Here is a 7574-nt window from a genome sequence, read left to right as displayed (position 1 = left end):
GGCAGTTGTCTTCTACAGCTGTTCATGCACTCCCCATCATGCCACACACACTCATCAGCCTTGGAGAACTCTGCTGGTGAAGATTTTGTGAGCAGTTCATGACATCTGTGCTATGACAAAAGAATGCAATTTTTTCTCTCCTACTTATAAGCGTCTCTGCAATTGCACTGATATTTGCATCAAGCTGGTGGGCTCGTTGAGCTGTATTATGCAAATGATCAAAAGAAGCCTACAATGGGATTTCATCCATTTACAATGAAGTGATCACAGTAAGCCCTCTTCCAGACTGTTACATAGAGTATAATCTTCCCCTCCAAGTTTCACAAAATTGCAAGGCTGTCATAGTAAAAATGACTGAAATTCTGATTTATGATTTGACACAGAACAGGAAAAAAAACCCCAAACTCCCCCAAACCCCACAAATCCTGTAACTGATCTCAGGAATGAAGATAGTTGTTGACACTGTGATGTTTGAAAGGGACTGTAACTATTCAGCTGGCATTCAGGGCCTGACAGATTTTGCCCTCTGAAGAAAGGCAATCTCCATTAACTGCAATTTCAACATTTCTGGCTTAGCAGGACTGTTTTGGTTTGGTTTGCTTGTTTGGATTTTTTATTGGTGATGGATGTTTTTGTTTGTTTTAGTTTTTTGTCACATGAATGCACTTTAGGCTTTTGAAAAGATGTGATTGCTATTCCTGGGAGGATTCTGAAGTGGGAACTTATTTTCCAATTGAGAGAGTGTATGACCTGGTTAGGTGTCTTTCAGCAGTGTGAAATTTCAGCAGAGATATTTATCTCCCAAGTAAGCTAAAGCTGGTCTTTTGTTTTTTGTGGAAGAATAGGTTTCTGAACCAGAGTTCCCTGACTTATAACTGAGCCATCAAGATTGAGTAGTGAGCTCCTATTTAACACAAACAGAAATGGTGAGGGAATGTTGGATAGATGAATAAGAGCTATTGCAGAGACAGTTCAGAAACTGGTGCTCGATCTGTCTCTCTCTGAAAGTCTAAAACCATCCAATGAACAACTTAAAGTCTAAAACTGTCCAACGAACAACTTATTTGAACAGTGAACCAGCTGGATGAATGTCTAAAACTGTCCAATGAACAACTATCAACAGTTCCCTTCCAGGCATGTGCCAGTCTGTCAGTTTATCATCTGCCTCAAGCCACTTTAAAAAAAATGAAGAAATGTTCAGAGAAATGGACAGTCATTTCAGGTTTTTTTTTGTATTCTCAGGAGTGTGGAGTTTCATTCCAGTAGCAGAAGTTAAGCAGAAAGCAATCCATGGTCTTAACATTTCCTTCCAATGGTACTAGTAACAGCAACTTTGTTCGTTAAGAAATTAAAGATTATTATCTAGCACTAGAGTTTGAGCCAAATCACCCTGTGATAATCAAAGCAGACAATGAAAAAAACTGAATCCAGTGGATTTCTGATTGTGTTGAAATATCACTGCAAACCTCTCCTACACCTTCTCACTTGCAGGTGCTGTAATGAGTACAATGATCTTTGCAATCGTGTGCATTTATTTAAATGTCCACTGTATCTTACTTGAATGCTTTTTATTTTTTTGTCCTCCAATGGAAGACAGACAGAAGGATGTCACTTTGGAATTCAACTGTATGCTTGTATGCTTTTGAGTTGACTGATGTTATTGAGTTGAAGGTGTTGCCTGGTCTCAGTCACTGAAGTGCTGTCAGTCCTTCCCAAAACCTTGGGCCTTTTCACTGGTGATCTATGGAAATGGGAGCAATGTGGTATGTTAACCAGAACTGTGAAATGTTGCTCTGATTGTAGATTAATTTTATTTCACAGTGAATAGGCAATAGCCAGAAGGGAAGAACTAAGAATTTCCAGGTCCTATCCCTGGCCCCAAATACAGTAGAATTTTTACTAGTTTGAAAACCACTGAAATATAGTTACAATGGAACCACATACTGTCATTTCTACAAAAGAACTTCCCCTTTTGACAAAATAATGATAATAATAATAATAATAATAATAATAATAATAATAATAATAATAATAATAATAATAGTTTGAAGAAACAGTTGTGTAAGCCCTGGTTCTGATTTTGCATTCTTCTTCATTGTTATAAACATTGAGTAATTTGATCTTAGCTATTAAAACAACAATTTGACATGGCAGGAGGCAGAACATAACTCAGTTAGCCTTTTTTTAATTTTGGTATCTGCTCTCCAAATGCCTTCTTTCATAAAATTGCATCCTGTGATCCTTAGCTTTCAAACTTCCTGCATAGAACCTCTGCAAACAGCAACATCAGAACTGTGTGATTGATTTTCTGACTTTGGAATTGCCTAATGTAAATAGGATAGAGAATCATAGAAGGAAGGGACCTTTAAAGGTCATGTAGCCCAGAAACTGAGCAGGCACATCTTCAACTGGATCAGGTTGCTCAAAGCCCTGTCCAACCAGACCTTGAATGTTTCCAGAGATGGTGCATCCATCACTTCTCTGGAAAACCTGTTCCAGTATTTCACCACCTTCATTGTAAAAACATTTCTTACTGCCTCCTATTGGAATTTGACTTCCAGTTTCCTAAAATGACTTATATATTTTAAAAAAACCAAAACCCTGGAGAAAGTCCCCCTTGTGCAAAAGGGGGCAGAATATTTTACCAATAGTAAATTGATTCCCCAGTCTTTTGTTGATGATCAACGATGCAGACCATTTTTAGAATGATTTTATTTATATGTAGGATAAATGGCTACAGAAGAAAACTAGAGGTGTGGAAAATTGGCAGATGTAATGGGCACACCAGTTGTTTGGAATATTAAATTTTATATGTAAATGTGGACTACCTACCCTCTTGCATTTGGACATAGGTACATGAAATGCACCCGTGTGAATCTCAGGTGATGAAGTAAAAGGAGGCACTGGAATAACCTTTGAGCTGTTTCAATGCAATCTGGGTCTGACTCAGCAACAGCAGTGACTGCAGCCACGCAGAGGCGAAGCACTTTCACTGTTATATTCTACATGAATGTGCTGCTTCAAGATTTGCTTCAAGTTTTGTGCTTTTTGGTGTTCTTATATCCTAAAATTCTGAAACAGTATTGCTGCTCCTTGCTGTTGCAAGGTGTGTTTCCTCTCCCTCCTAACAATATTGCAATGATTTCAAAGCAGACATTCCTCCCTTCTCTGAAAGTGCTAACCCCAAACTGTCTTCTATGTTACTAAGTTTATGATAATGTGATGAATGAATGTTTTGATCCACTTGCTTGTAGTTAAATGAGATATATTTTGCTGACAATAAAAATATGGAGTGCCTTGACTGCTTCTTTGTGTCTAAAATAACTATCAGGAGCCAATTTTTGTGTTTGCTTCTCTAGCAGCAATAATAGGCATTAGCTGACCAATTGTATTGTCACATATGGGCCCACATTAATTTTTTTATTATGTCTGTTCCACAGCAATCCACTTCAGGTATTTCTTTATACAATGTTTGTATATGCTCCAAATACTGATTTCTGGTTCAAACTATTAACTGTCAGGGCCCTGTTTTTTTTTTTTTTTAAGTCATTGAGAGTTTAGTGAAAACTGTAGGGCAGCTTTCTTCAGGGAAGAAGTTGTCCTTTCATGTTCATGGAATGATGTATGTTGGGCAGTGAGGCAGCAACTCCAGTGAAATACACATTTATACAGACTTTCCTTGGGAATGCACATGCAAAACAGATACAGATAACTCAGTTTTATAATGTACTATTGTATAATCACGATTCACTGGATTTGATGTTTGCACCACTTCTTAAATGTGATTCAAGTTGATTTTTCGAAAGCTTCCTAAATGGGAATGACCCAATTCAACAAATACTTGGTTCATAGAGGATTAGGGTAATACTTAGAACAATTAACTATTGATTTTAAGAATAAGGTTAACTTTATCTCTGAAATTACAGAATTTAAATCAAGCTCTCCACTGTGCACTGAGAATTCTCTGGCAAGAGTTGTGTCCTGACCTGAGAAATCTACAATCCAAGACAAGAAACTAGTAAAGATGCAAGCAAGCATCTCTGAGATGGGCCATATGAAAATCCTCTGGTCTTGCTACTGTTTTATGCTCAGTTGATAATTGCAAATTGTTTCCTCTCTGCTGCTCCAAAAGAAGCACACTCTACCATCAACCCTCTGCACACATGAAAACCTTGTCCTTAGAACACCTTCCTTCTCCTTAATCAAACACATTGGTTGGCTGAAGTTCTCCTTTTATTGCAAAGAATTCACTGAGGCTGTATGTTGTAAAGAATCAGGATTAGGAAAGAAAACACTGCTCTGTAAACTCAACCAGCCTATAGTATCAGAGTATCAGGATATCAGATTCTTTATAATCTCTGAGAAGTTCTAAGATAATCTAAGAACTTTAATATAAAACATCAATAAATTCAAGCTTCCAGGGTGGCGATATCTGCAACACATACTAATGAACTTTTACTGGTGTAGTCAAGCTGCTCTGACAGCCACTTGGCAACACCATACTCTGCATTGTTCTGTGTGGGTCATGGATGGAAAACTGAGGAGAAAGTGTTTGCTTCCTAGAATTCCCAAGGACATAGCGGGGCAAATAATTCATTTCGTTGCACTTCAACTAAAAGATAATAAAATGACAAGAATAGATTTTAAGGAGGTACAAGGCAGATGCAGCTGCATCTGTGCTCCTTCTGCACATGGATGTCCATAGTGCTTCCTCTTATTTTCTTTTATGACAGACATGAAACAGAGTCCAATGAATTCAGGTGAAGGTTAGGTCTTTTTTCAAGCTTATAGGCCTGTTAATTTGCTTGGTCTTCTGGGGAAAGTGTCCTGGGCTGCTAAAGCAATAGAGACTGGCTCATTCTAACATGATACTCTGGAAATACTGCTGAGATGCTGGAGAATGCTGGCATGCTTCTTCCTCCTGTGGCTCAGTGTTTGGGATGGGCCTCACCCACTCTCACTGGGAAGACTGTAGGATATTCCACATATGAAATAATCAAGAATGGATCCTAAATGTCAGTGTGCAAAAGGTCAGCTTCATAGCATTGTGTCAGCAGTTGGCATTGGCTGTGGACAGCCCGCACACACATATCAGGGTATCGATCTTCATTCTAAAGCAACTGACCTTTAACAAATACTGATCTCACTGGGGCGGGGCTGGTGGAAGGAGGGGCTCACCAAATAGCAGATGGTGATCCTAGCTGTTCTCCTGGGATTAAAACACAATAGTTTCAACAGACTCATGGTCTGGAGGAACCTATGCTGAAAGAAGACATGTAATCAGCCCAGGTCTTTTGGTTGTGCTAAGATCTTTAGCCACCACCTTTTCACAACCAGCCTCAATGCTCTCCTCCTATTCTTTGTGAAGGGCAAGGATAGGATATTTTGAAATGTTTTTTACATATGGTACCAATAAATTTCCATCTCTCCTTCACTTCAAACAAAAGTTGCCATTTATTTATTTGTTCAACATTTTTCCTTCAAGATTGGTTGATGTGTAGCAGTGAACGCTGTTCAGGTAAAGCAAGAATCATTGAAAGTGATTTTTGAGCATTTTTAAGATGACTTTCCAGAATCAGTGGTTGGTGAAAACAGGGTGCTGGGAGAATCTGAAGCAGCATTGCCTTGGCAAACTACAAAAGCAACCACCATGGTGCTTATCTTCTTGAGCCATCAACACAAATGATCTAGTGTAGAACTACCTCCTCATAATACACAAGGGGTGATCTATCTAAAGACAAATATATATGAATTCTGAAAAGTGAGGGCATTTTTGAACCATAGCACAACTGATCACAAATAAAAGGAAAAGGGTAAAGTGATTGAGTCAGGAACTCTATCAGGGACAGTATCTTCTTGGGAAGATCTATTCTTAAACTTTACTTCTCCAGTATTTTCCAAAGACTTCAGTCCAAAGATTCAGGCATATAATTGTATGCCAAATTAATAAAATACTAAATTAATAAAATCTTTGTATTTATTTGTGCTTGCTTATGAGCCACCATCTCTCCTATTGACTGGTCAGAAGATATTGATAATACTAAAGAATATTATTGTATTATTTAATAATGTCAATAATAAATATTGATAAAAATAGTAGCTATTAATAATTTTAATATTTATTAATATTAAATAATATTTATTATCTTAAATAATATTATTGTTTAGTATTAATGATATTAAATAGATCCTTTATTTTACAACAGTTGTGTCCATGTTATTGGTCATAAGTGGTTCTGACAGCCATTTTGATGATCTATGCTATACAGTACTTCCTCTAGATGTATATTTGTCTTCATATTTTATGTACTTCTATATATGGATTTTCTTTAGTAGGAAGGAAGGAAGAAGTTTTCTGTTTCTGTCATTCTCATTCTTCACTACTTCAGCAGCTCCTTCCCTAAATACTTTCATATAGTTCTTTGAGTATGAGATAATCTGCCAATTTGTCTTTTAAAACTCTTTAGTTTGGGGCCACTCCATGACAGGAAAATATGCAATCAAACCCTTTCCTAGTTTTATTGCATTATAGACCTGCACACTACTTTTGGGGGTTTTGCAGCTCTGCAACAAATAAGTTCCCTTCTCAGCATCACATTGCAACCTAACACTGGAACTAATGTTCAGAGACAGCTAGAAAATGAGACTTTAAAGAAAGGTATTTTCCTGGGGCTAAAATACAGAAAAAAATTTCAAACCTGTGAGATATTCCTCACAGCTTACAATTCAAAGAAGCCTAGAGTTTACTTGTCTGCATGGCACCTCCTTTCGTGCCCTGAGCTCTGTGCAAAAGGTATGAAAACTAGTACAGTCAGTATGGGCCCATAACAAAAAGTAAAGGAATCCAATTAAAATACCCTGAAATTAAGACAGACATAACTGCACCTGCTGTAGTACAGTAGTACACTAAAATGGTGATGCCTGTGAGAACAAAGGCATAATTATTTTTCCCCACAGCACTGGGGAACAGCACTCTGTTATTCAGAGTGACATTGCTGAAGGTCAGAAATGAGATAGATCAACAATTTACAATACAGCTTTTCATTACCATCTTTGCAGACCCCTAACCACTGAAATCCATTTAAAGGTCCATGTGTATGTACCATCACTTTTTCAAGACACCTACACCCAAGGTCTCTTCTGTTTATGCAAAGTATGTTTGCTTTTTTTTAAACTCAGGAACTGCAGGGTTTTACTCCTGGACTTACATTCAGGGTGAAATGATGAAATGCTACATTATTATTAGAATCTTTGTTTTTAGCGGTAGTTGCATAGCATATTCAAAAGCATTTTGAGAACTACAGAGTTCAGACTTGCAGGAAAGGTCAGACAATTTCCTGAGTATTTTCTATTGGCATGCATGAAGAGTATGCAAACAAGATACAGAAACATGTAAGATAACTGAGTACTTAATGCGGGTTGCTTTAAACCATTTTTCCAGGTTTTCACGTTATTTCATTTGACATCTGTGCTGAGTTCAGAAATTTGGGAGCTGAACTCTTGTTTCACATTATTAGTGTGCCAACTAATTTAGGGATTTCTTCCACACTATCTTCTGTTGTCATTTAGCCATC

Source organism: Geospiza fortis, unplaced genomic scaffold, assembly GCF_000277835.1.
Source record: "Geospiza fortis unplaced genomic scaffold, GeoFor_1.0 scaffold1047, whole genome shotgun sequence".
Taxonomy (NCBI): domain Eukaryota; kingdom Metazoa; phylum Chordata; class Aves; order Passeriformes; family Thraupidae; genus Geospiza; species Geospiza fortis.
Note: the sequence above shows the minus strand (reverse complement) of the source record.